This window comes from Amblyomma mixtum, chromosome 2 (assembly GCF_055824585.1).
Source record: "Amblyomma mixtum isolate Tamu chromosome 2, ASM5582458v1, whole genome shotgun sequence".
Taxonomy (NCBI): Eukaryota; Metazoa; Arthropoda; class Arachnida; order Ixodida; family Ixodidae; genus Amblyomma; species Amblyomma mixtum.
Window position 1 is genome coordinate 219,018,576 of NC_143013.1, and position 12,003 is coordinate 219,030,578.

Genomic DNA, 12,003 nt, shown 5'->3' on the forward strand with positions numbered 1-12,003 from the left:
ATATAACGGTTTCTTAGCGTCCTTGTTTTTGCGCTTAGAAACAACAACAAAGATAACATGTCTTTTAGGACCACAGAAATGTCAATTGAGAGCAAAAGAATACTTCTTCTCCGTGCTTGAATGTTAACTATATTAAGGTTACATTGCTTATTTTAAAATATTTTAAACTATCATTTTGCCTAAAAAAAAGAGAACTGTGTTCTTGCGCCAAAACATGTGTTCCCGTCGGCAGCGAGAATCCGCGAGACGAAACATTTTCTCATGGCGACAGAGTTGCTAGCCACGTGGGGAAAGATCTGCAGGCACATCGGCGTGCTAAGGCATCACTAAGAGCCCCGAGACACCTGGAGATACCTCGCCTGTCGTCGTTGTTGCGGCCCAGCGTCATCCTTTCCTTCCCGTGTTGGTAAGTAGCCGTCCAGGCAGCGTCTGCGTCGAGTCCGGCGCAACGAAAAGGCCACCATATTGTGTTTTGGTCCGGCTAAGCCTGACCATCCGTTGTGCTCGCTCGCCGCTCGGCACTCTTACGGAGCCGGAAAGGTCCCGATCGGTGCCTTGGCAGGCCGCTTGCGGGGCGGCACTCGCGTGACCGACCCAGTTCGACTGTGTTGCGGTGCATGCGGCCCCGCGCTAGGCCTGCCGCATTCGCCCCGCAATGTTGACAATCGGAGTCCCGAGCTCGCGGCCGTCGCGTGGCGACTACGCGCTGCCCCCCACCAGCTGAATCATATGGGCCGGTAAGTTTCACCTTTGTGCTTGCAGCGGCCCGCTTTGCATGTGACAGGCGCGCGCAGGTCGGCGTTTCCGTCGAGCTTGGCCCGATTTTTCGGGTCAGCGGGAGCTGTATGGGGGGCGAATATGCCGCCGAGCCGCACTGCTATGCAGTAGTTTCGCGTCGCGTGCGCTGTCATCTGCGGACATGCTCGAGCAAGTTTCGGTCGGACAGCGTTTCTGCCGGGGGGTTTTTTTCCGCCGCTGTTGGCTCTCGTACCGTCTTCGTCCCTGCTGCCTCTTCGCTTCCATCGGCGTGCTACCCTTCCCGGCGATCTTAAACGCTCGCGGTCGGCTATAAATAGCCGCAGCGTCGCAGTGGTTCTTTTTTTCCCCGCTGCGTTTTTGTACCCGCGTCGTCCACCGCGTCCAGCACGGTCCGGTAGCCGCAGCGTTCCGCGTTCGCGAGCGGGGTTGGCCGGCGAGGCCTCGGAAAAGCCGATTGCCCGTTGTCCTTGCACCGTGTAGCGGGCACCCATCTACCGAATGCCCGCACATGCGACGGACCGCTGTGTCAACATCTGGAGCGATCGCCCACGTTGGGGCTGCGTGCGTTCATTGAGCGTCCAGCTTCCGGAAAATGACTCCGCACGGCGCGTTCGGCTTCTTTTGCTCGCCGGTCGTCGTTTCCGTCCGTTCTTTTGTCGCGACCTGGGTGACCGTAGCCCGCTTGCCCTTCCCGTGCCGGAGGTCATTCGTCCGCCTTCCTGGTGCCGGCCGCGGCGACTTCGGGGGCAAGAGTAACGGTAAAGAACCTGATATGAAGGCTTGTTACGTAACTATTGCGAAGTAGCCGTGTGAGCAGCTCGTTCAAATCATTCGTGCCGGTCGCGGTAAACCCAGCGTCCTGATAAGAAGCACGTGTTCCGTCCTGAACGAGTTTTACACTTCCTGTACGTGCTTTTTTTTTTTTTTTGCTCGCTTTCAGGAATTTGTGTTGGTGTGCTGATCTGCCTGCCGCTGGCTATCGGGTTTTTGTGTTGGATTGACTGTAAGATTGCGATTTTATATCCACTTGGCTGATGACTTCGTTTTCACCGTTCCGAAGAAACTTGTTCCTTGGTTTCGCATACTTCCGTGGGCTTTGAAACCGTGATCAGTGTTTTTCATTGTGTTTTTAATGAGAACTAATTCCATGATACGAGGTTAATTTAAAAACAGGATTGATATGTTAGTTCTCCACAAATTATTTTTATTGAGGCAAGGCCGCAGTTTTCGGTAGGCCATAGACTGAAATCTTCTATGTAGACATTGTAGTGATTCCAAATTGGGAGCCTGTCGACATGACCAGAGATGTGGGACTGGTGAATGAATGAAAATAAAAACCTTGTATTTACAAATTATTCCTCAGCAAATATGTACCAGAGTAAGTACATACTTCTTATCTTTCATACTAGTATAGTATAGACGATTAGAAAGCCCACATTTATAGAATTTAGGGCACCATTGCTTGAAGTTTAAGGATATAAGCATTCGAAATAGTGAAAGGGGTGCTTTGCATGTTTTGACTGATGTGCCACAAACTCTTCTCTGTAAAATGTTTCCTGTAAATCAAGGCAATGAGGAAAAGTCATTAGATAACAGGAATGTCTGAATAATGGTTGATGCATTTGTAGGTGCATTCTTTTTCAAGCATCGTATGGTTCAGCGGCCGAGGAAAATGAGGATGGCTTCAAGGACTCTCCACGCAACCAACTTTTTCATAGTCTGCTCTATTTAAAGCCGATGCATTAGAAAACATGTCTACTTTCCAGAGATGCCATTCATTGATACTCCATCAGTGTCTTTGGCGGTTGGTTGATTACAGGACAGGGGCATTATTATTTATTATTATTATTATATTTCTGCTGGCTTTTTGCATCCTCTGTGCATGAGCCCGTATTGTTTTACTTACTGCGTCATGTGTCTAGAGTTGAGTTTAATGCTAGCTGCAAGAAATAATCGTGTAGTGTTTGCGGAAACGGTCAGAGAGGAATGGGTGCACAAGATTGACGCTAGCATGTAAAATGTACTGCTGAGGTTCACTGTTTGAGGCATTTGGACGGAACAGTACTGGCCCATGCATATTCGTGATCGTGTGGTGCTATTATATGCTGGTCAGCCGTTTATTCACGGTAACCTAATTCCAGAGCTTTAGTAACTAGGTCTGGGATGCAGCTTAGTCTTGGAGAACAACTCCGTGCACCAGTGACGCTGTGCTAATCAAGATGGAGCCTCGTTAATAAGGCTCCTTAGGGAAACAAGCGAAGCTCTTCCTTCTCCAGAAAGGATCTGGTCACTCAACTCTTTGAACTCTTGACGTTGTGGCGGTCAGCGTTTCATCGCATCAAAAGGATGCCAGGGATCACTGCATATGAACAGGCTGCTGTCGGAAGCTGAGTCTTGCGATGTTTAAATGAGGCCACTTTTCCTGAAAACCTTTCTAATAGCAGATTAGGTGTCTACCATAAGATTAGGTGTCTACCATTGGTTTATCGTAAACAAAATATCAAAACAGAAAAAAAAATTTAAAACATGTACTTACCGTACATCTCGTGCCAGCTATCACAACTTTAATTTAGTCTGCCGCCCCAGTGGCTCAGTGATTATGATGCTCGGCTGCTGGCCCAGAAGACGCAGGTTCGATCCCGGCCATGGTTGCATTTCGATGAAGGTAAAACGCTAGAGGCCCCTGTACTGTGCGATGTCAAGGCATGTTAAAGAATACCAGGTGGCCGATATTATTCCGAGCCTGCCACTATGGCGTCCCTTATAGCCTGAATCGCTTTGGGACGTTAAACCACATTAACCAAACCATTAATAGTCCATTGCTTCTGCTGTTAGCCCTTTCAGGCGCCATTTTTTGTTTTGACTGAAATCAATTATTTTTTCACCTAAGTAGTATATTCAGGCCTCAAGTAGTAGTAGTAAAACCATTTATTGTTGCAAAAGGAACAGTTAGGGGGTGGGGGATAGATAGATGTAGAGCTTCAGTGATCGGTCTTCCCTATTCCAGGATCCTGTTGGCCTCCGCCGCTGCCTTGGCCCTCGTCACCAGCATAAGCTGTGTGCTCGGGTCGGAGTCAGTCAGGAGGGCCTCCCACTGCTCTAGACTAGGGCTATATCTATCTTTGGTAATAAAGGGCTTTTTTCATAGCCCCAGGTGGCGTGGTACGTTGTAGTGTAGCCCCCACACCACACGCACTCTTATATCTGTTCGGCCACATTTTATGATACATGGCTCTGCTTGGGTAGGTGTCTGTTTGTAGTCGTCTGAGCGTTGTGGCCTGCTCTCTGTTGAGGATATCCGCCGGAGCCGAGTACTTCTTGCACGCTCCCGACAACGCCTTCATTGCCTCCCCGTAAGATTCTGGCTTGCTGAAGGGTGCGACCGGCAAACCCGCCCTCGGTTCGTGAACCCTCGGACGACGGTGTCTACCATGAGATTTCCCTCATCCTTAGTGTCAGGGACCCAAATGATGGTGTGTTGAATGTTTGTGTTGTTTGATCCATGTCTGTGTTGTTTTTGTTCGAAGAGGATCCTCTCGGCTTTTCGGCCTATCCTTCCATCTCTGTATGCCCTCGCTGCAGCTTGAGAATCCGTTGCTATCCAGTAACTCAGTCCCTGCCGATTGGCTTCAGTCAGGACTAGAGCTATGGCGATCTCTTCCGCTGCTTGTGTTGTCTTTGTGTGCACTGATGCACCAGTAATTATCTTCCCTTTGGCGTTCACTACTGCTACCGCCCTAGGGTTTTCCTCCGTTCTGTACTTGGACCCGTCAACATACAAAACCATCTGTTTCTTCTTTAGGAACCTGTCCAACTCCAATGATCTCACGGCCACCCGTCTTCCTTCGTGGTTCTTCGGGTCCATGTTTCTGGGCACTGGTTTAACCAAGAAAGTGCTCCTAATTTGGCTGTCAATGTCTGTCTTGTCTTCGCCCTTGTCTTCTGCCAGGTATCCTAGCTTTACCAGTGGTGCGCGGCCAGCGGCCGTTCTTTTGAGTCTTTCCAGTTGAAATCTGAGCATGGTTTCGCTGCGGTCCTCATAGGTGCCGTACACCCCCATGCTCATCAGTTTCTCTGTCGAGGCGCAGGTCATGACGCCTAAGGCTTGCTTATACACCTTTCTGATGCATGTTTCCCTTTTGTTCTTTTCCCTTTTGTTAGGTTGTAGGTACGGAAGCGTGTACGTCATCCTCGGTATGATGAGCGCAGAAGTGATCCATAACGCATCTCGCTCCTTCACCCCTTTTCACTTGTTCGTAATCCGGCTTAGCTTCCTGCATACTGTTTTGTTGAGTGTTCCATGAGCTGGATGGTATGGTCCCGTTCGCCTTTCTCCTGCAGCCACATTCCCAAGATGGAAGCTTAGTTGTCCTTCTTACTGGTTGTCCGTCTATCTCTAATTCTATCGTTCCCGTGTCCTCTTTGTTTTTGTGAAGTCTAATAAATTCTGATTTTTCTGGGGAGCACTGCATCCCGCTAAATAAAGCAAATTGACTGATCTCATCCACCGCTCTTCGCAGTATGTCTTGCTTGTTTCCCGTCGATCCTTTTGTCGTCCACACTGTTATGTCGTCCGCATAAATAGAAAGGGAGTTTGTAAGTTTTCGAACGTGAAAGACCAGCAGGTAAGTTTTTACAACGATCTGGAGAATTCCATACAAAGTGTCGGATTTGTCAGAAATAGTAACATCGAAACGTTCTCGTGTGTCAGGTAAACACCCTAGGGATCATGGAATCACTGTGTTTCGAAGACTCACATTATGCTCTAAATTGAACAAAAACAATCGTGCTTTCACTCGCGGCAAAATCTGTCTGCACAAAAACGGCGGACGAAGTGCCACCTAGCTCACTCTTATGTGAAATATTACTTACTGCATTCGGTACATGGTACAAAAAAGCAACTTATTTGCTACAAGAAGGGTGCTCAATTTGACTAAAGTAATGAAATCACTTTCAAGTGCTCCAGTATCTCAGAAAAAGCTGTAAATTTGCCGTTTATGCAATTGTGTACAAAGCGCCTGAAAGGGTTAGACACATAAAGGCAGGATCTGTTTGTTTGTTTAATGTCCCAAAGCGACTCAAGCTATGAGGGATACCACAGTGGAGGGCTCCGGATAATTTCAACTATCTGGGGTTCTTTAGCATGCACTAGCATCACACAGTAGAGGGACCTCAAGAATTTTGCCTCCATCGAATTACGACCGCCACATCTGGGATTGAACCTGCATCTTTCGGGTCAGTGGCCAAGCATGACTACTGAAGCCCCGCAGCGGCACATAAAGACAGGATCTGTGCAGTGAACCCACATAATTAAGATTTCGTCGATTGCCATTATGAATGACCAAAAGCATCGATTTCATATAGGGATCTTTTGAGAAGAAATGCAACAGTGAAGAAGCTAATTGCATGATTTTATTTATTGCAGTTCATTGTATAGCTTAGATACCTTGAAGTGGCACTGTGATGATTTCCTCAGTACCGGTTAATATCATTAAATAGATTCATCATGTGTTCCAGAGAGCAGGGCAAAAAGAATTATTGAAATGGGAGCATGCAAACGAAAGCTATTACACTTTGAAAATTCAAAAATGAGAAGCTCAGTCGAAAACGCATTTCACTCGCCCATTTCACTCACCCAGTACCGAGATTGGGCGCTACCAGTCAGAACCGCACCTAGCGCACAAGCTCCCCGGTGTTTCTTTTTTAGTCCGTCGGCAATACCCCCCCCCACCCTCCCCCCAAACTCGCCTCCCGTCTCCTGTCCGGGCTTTCCGATTACAATTTTGGGCAAGGTGTGTCGACTGGCTTTTTTCTTCTTTTTTTTTTCACTGCCGTCTTGGTGGCAGTTTTTGTGGCATGCGAAAAGCTTTCAGTACTCAGAGACTTAATATTTTGGATCCATTTCGCGAATATAAAGGAACAATATGCAAACTGGACGCCCAACCAATGAGAAAGGCGGTGCCCAATCTGGATGCCACCTCATTTCCGCTGCCACAAATGGCCGCCGCGTTGCGACACCATCTGCTCGAAACAAGCATTTCTGGCGAAGATTAAGATATTAAATATTATTTCAGCGATTTCGTTGCACGTTCAGGACTCACAATGTTGCTTACTTTGCATACAAAGAATAAGGACCTCATGCTTATTCAACGTCGCAGGGCACCTTTAAGAAATAAGTGTTCAGCGTTTGGATAAAAGTTCTACAGGGATAATGTTAAGGTTTTTTAAGTGAGAACGAATGGCAAAAAATTGAGTTTAGAGAAAAACAAGAAGGAAGGTTAGGAATAACTGCAACTGCTGTTAATCCAGAACAGTTTAAATCCACAATGTTTTATCTTGTCTCTTTCCAAGTCTTCTGTTTTCTTGATTTTTCTCATGTGGCAGCTCACTTCTTTTTTTTTTGTGGCATCAGTATACTGAAATGAATATTTCCAGGCATGCTGTTGGTCACCTATCATCGAAGCTTTCTCTGTGGGTGGACCAGATCTGATCCTAGTGTTCATCAAAGCGTCTTAACGTAGTTACTACCATGACACATGTCATGGTACTAACAAGCTGTTGGTATCCTGACACGACCGCCCAATGTTTTCCAAACATCTTGCATCGCTTTAATGAGCATTTAGTCATTAAATACAAACAAAAAATAGACAATAAAAAATACTTATTATAAGTCTGAATGAAAAATGACAAGAAGTAATAATATAAAAGTTTGGTTTTTATTTCGCTGCAATACTTTTAGTTTCGCTTTCGCAAGATGCGTTGGGGGGTTACAGCTTAGGCTGGATCTTTGTAACAATTAACTATAAACATAATTTTTGTTTTAGTTCATTAAGGAATGAATTGGCGTTTTGACAGAACAGAATTTGAAAAATTTTATTCAAAAACATTGCTTTGCAAAAATGGTCTCGTATCGTAATGCAAATTCACTGACCAGTTGGTCTAGTCCAGCTCTACTGCTCAAGTCTTGTGACAAGATAAATGAAATGTCAAGGGGTTTTGCGAGTTCAGGAGGTTTGTTGAGGCATATAGAGCATTGAACGACTGGCGTGTCTTCAGCTGTTGGAGGGCTGCCCAGCAAGGAAGAACACTGAGCGGGACACTTTTATTCACGTGTTCTTCAGTATAACTGAAATGGTAGGAGTTTTTTTTTTTTAAATTGTACCCTACCATGCTACGTCTATTTGCGTTGGATACATCTGTGCCTGAAAAGTAGCTTGTGATATGCCCAACCAGAAGTAAGCACCACGGAAATACCACTCTTGCTGAAAACAAAGCCCTGGCAAGGTAGAAAAGAGTTACAACTAAATTGCAGGTAGTTTACACATTTGGATATTGAAGTATATAAGTTTTGAAACCAGGTAGACTTATGGTCACTTCCTGGCTCTCACCCGCCGTGCTCGACTCAGAGGTGTGACAGTCTGTTGAGCCACTCGACTTCGGTGAAGTTCTTAGCCCTCACCTGCCATGCTTGCGAGAGGGTCCGGCGGTCTGCTAGAAAAGCTGGGATTTGGGGACTAGGAAGATTTGACTTCGTTTATTGCATGGTCTCCCAGTTCCCAAAACGCACAATTTAATAAGCAACTAAAACAGCACATCAATCAATAAGATGCCCACGCCCTGTGGCGGAGCCTGGAATCCCTCTCCATTGTTTCTCTTCGACCCTGGAGCAGGCCACCAATCACTGCCGCCACTGTCTTGACGGTCAACACAGTGCCGGGGAATTGCTGAATCACGTGGTCGGCCAGCAAGCAGCATTAAACTTAAGGTTTCCTGCGATTCGGGGTCATCATCACACAACAGCTTTCACCGCTGCTGCTGGTTCGATGAGTTGCTAACGTGTGGTGCCTGGTACCGCCGATTTGCAGGCTGGTCTATCCGCGGGAGACCATTGTAGACTGGCCGGCTTGTCACAGTGGTACTGAGTTGAAGGCTGACCTGGCCACAAGACCCTCTTGTGGAATATCTCCCCCGACTAATCCTAGGGGAGGCCTTTAGGATGAATCAGGCTTTGGGCTCCCACGAGGTTGTTCGAGGTTTGCTGGTTGTGTTCAGGAGAGACGACGCGTTGATGAGCGCAACAAAACCATTTATTCCATCCACTTTTATCACACGAGACAGATGAAAAAGAAAACGATCTGTATGTTGGAAGCCCAAGAAAACCTATACTTGGCGGCGCCACAGGCAGCCAGCTGAGTTTCAGTATGTTTGGTGCTTCACAGCTATGCGCTTTGTGTGCCCCCATGGTTCCGTTTTTCACATGCCTCGATTTACAAGTGTGGGGCAGTAGAGGAACTCCAAGTGCCCCTCTAGGTGCTCCTCGGACAAAGTTCTTGACTTTGTCAGCTCACCAAGACGCTGGCCTGCATAACCAGTGTTACGAGGACTATTATTACAGAATTTAATTATGTCCTTACATACCAGTCTCCACTGATCAGTCGTGATGGTAGCTTGTTGCCAACACTGCCGGCTCGTCAGCGCTTGGATATTCTTAGTGTCCAGCTAGTCCAGCCACCTCAGCCCTCAAAAACGTTGCACGCTTTGTGGGGATGATGTCGCTGAAGTGCAGGCTGGAGTTGAGTTCGGCTGATAGATGCCTTCAACTTCTGGCCGCCGGTAGCTTTGATTCCGGCAGCTGCTAGGCCGTACCACTCGCTGCCAGCAATCATGGAGTCCGCGTTGAAGTCAGTCCACTTCACTTTTCGGGTATTACACCTCCGGAGAGTCCAGAGTTTTAATCAGATCACTGGGAAAAACTTTTCCAGCTTTGAATACAACTCTCTTAGCAATAAATGCATCCTTTGGTGCCGGACAAGCAACAACAAGGCTAAGAAATACCGAGCTATCGGGTTTTGCTTACAAAAGAAAAATATCAATTGTCCTCAGTGGCAGGTGTTGAAGGCATTCCTGCATTATATCCAGAAAGTGTTATTCACTTGGTTGGAATCTTCCTTATTCATATTCCTGCTCAAGGGTATCTATCTCTTGGAATGCATTGTGCAGTCATGCAGCCATAGAAAGAATAGCATTATTGCATCTTTCATGATGGCACACTGAGTTTACATCACTATCAGCCATTTTCATCAACCGCTATCTTCAAGCAAAACATGCAGATGTTCCAAATAGACTGCATTTACGTTTGTGGGGTGCATATTGACCTTTCCATTAGATGACGGAGATGCTGAAACACGCCATTCTAGGCTGCAGCAAACTGATTCCGCTGTCACTTCCACTGTGCTGGCGTCAGGTGCGCGGACAATATGGTGCGACCCAGGGAGCCCTTATTGGAAAGTTCTATACTTGGCAGTAGGGGCGCAACCAGAGGGGGGGGGTTCGGTGTCGAAATTTTCTCAGTGCTACCCCCCCCCCCCCCCCTTTCTTTCGGCTTTTTTTTTTGCTCAGACTTTTTGCACACCGTGTCGATATATTAAAATGTAAGAACAAAAATAAGAATAGTGAGGTTTATTGACAGAAATGGTTCTTGTTCTAAAAATCAGATGGTGCCACTGAGCTAAAGTTATTGTTGCATGTCCGTTTGCATGCGCTGAGCTAAAAGTACAGATGTGCCAGTGTAAATTACCGCAAATGCTTGCATTTAGCGCACATAAGCCTTGGGATGCAGACAGCTAGCAACAATGCCTCCGGATCAGCACCTGCAAGAAATCAGCAAAATGTGAGAAGCCATCGGGGGTTTCATGCTGACAACCGCAGTTGTCTCTGTACACATTTTCAATACATCTACATAGTTTAAAAATGCAATTGTGGACATTTTCACCTTTAACAGTTATAATATGCATGAATAAGACTACTTATTTCTCCTGCACATCGTGCATACCTCAAATGTTGTGACGTGATTGAATGTACAATGGTGTACCACACCCCGTGCAGGAATGCTATTTGTGGGCACTAAAGTAGGCAAATAAATAAATAAGCAGTCTGAAAATGCTTTTGTCCCTTCGTTCAACATTGAGGCTTTCTTTCTTTCTTTTTATTTTCTGGCTACACACTGCCTGGGCGCACTATGTAACAAAGAGGTATCCCATCACGGTTTTATGAGAGGGGTACTGAGAATCTAAACAATCCTTGCAGGTATCCCATTAGTTTATTGGAGCTTGAGCTGTGAAAGGAAGGGTAGATTATTGTGCAAGGACAAAATACTTTTGCATCAACAGCTGTACACTGTCTCAAGTCTCTGGCAGCCGTGGTACTTGTATGTACCGTATTTTCCGGTGTACAAGACGCACCCTTGTATAAGACGCACCCGCCATATATGCAGGCTGTCATTGAAAAAATTGGTATATAAGACGCACCCGTTTATAAGACGCACCCCAATTTACCCAGTTAGGCTAGTGAGGCTTAATTAAGCATGCTTATGCGACCATCGCAAAATGCACCGTACGTGGGAGAAGTTCTTAAGCAACGCTAAGTGATCGAAAAAGGCAACACTCACGCCATACCCGCCCACGTTTTAGCACAAAAGGAAAAAAAGCGAAAAAACTCTTTATGTCCACAACAATTTATATTTACATAAAACCTTCAAAGTCTTCATCTTCGGATGCGCTATCGAAAAGGCAACGCGGCTGAAGCATTCTCTTTGTACTACATACTTGCAAAGGGCGACTAAAAAAAAAACATCGGCTTTTGGCTTGTCTTGACAATGGCGAGAAGCGTGACTGTCGCCATCTTTTGGCATTTCACATTACCTTTGCTTGGGCTCTCCGAAACGGCCGCGTGTTTAAGATCCCGGAAGTGGTCAACCTCGCCGTTTCATGATAAAGTTCACCTAAAAAAGTTGCGCACGGCGGTCCCCGTATTGAAGTATTAACCATGTTACAACCGCGTTATTGGTAGTAATATTTTTTCGGTGAAAAAAGCTTGAACATGAACGTGAGTAATTTCTGAACTCGCAAAAAAAACCGAAAAATTCGCATATAAGACGCACCCTTGTATAGGACGCACCAGCAAGATTTTTGAAAAAAACCCGCGTCTTATACACCGGAAAATACGGTACTCGTTTTTTTTGTGTGTGTGTGTGTCACTGTAAAGTTTAGTTTTGGGGCTCCGCATGCCTGTAACAGGAGAATCTGCTTTCCACCCAAGTGTAGCTATGCTTGCCTGAAAGAAACTGACCTGCGTTTTCAGAAGTAGGGTCCGCCTCTGCCATTTGAGCGAAGATATGCTGATTCATGCTCATTATACTTGCATGCTTTCTTTAGCACTAATAAGTGTCAACAGAAGGAAGTAGTC

The 12,003-nt window shown here is 46.2% G+C and overlaps 1 protein-coding gene and 1 long non-coding RNA gene across 3 annotated transcripts in view; one reads left to right on the top strand and one right to left on the bottom strand.

The window, feature by feature from the left end:
* The first annotated feature begins 233 nt into the window (after positions 1-233).
* LOC149362604 (KH domain-containing protein akap-1-like) overlaps positions 234-12,003 on the top strand; it is a 96,293-nt gene continuing 84,523 nt past the window's right edge. For both annotated transcript variants that reach the window (XM_089573121.1, XM_089573126.1), the window contains exon 1: positions 234-406. The gene's annotated coding sequence lies outside the window, so the exon portion shown is untranslated. The remainder of the gene's footprint in view (positions 407-12,003) is intronic.
* LOC149362605 (uncharacterized) overlaps positions 10,162-12,003 on the bottom strand; it is a 48,598-nt gene continuing 46,756 nt past the window's right edge. The window contains exon 3 of the long non-coding RNA XR_016289029.1: positions 10,162-10,409. This is a non-coding gene — a long non-coding RNA (uncharacterized LOC149362605). The remainder of the gene's footprint in view (positions 10,410-12,003) is intronic.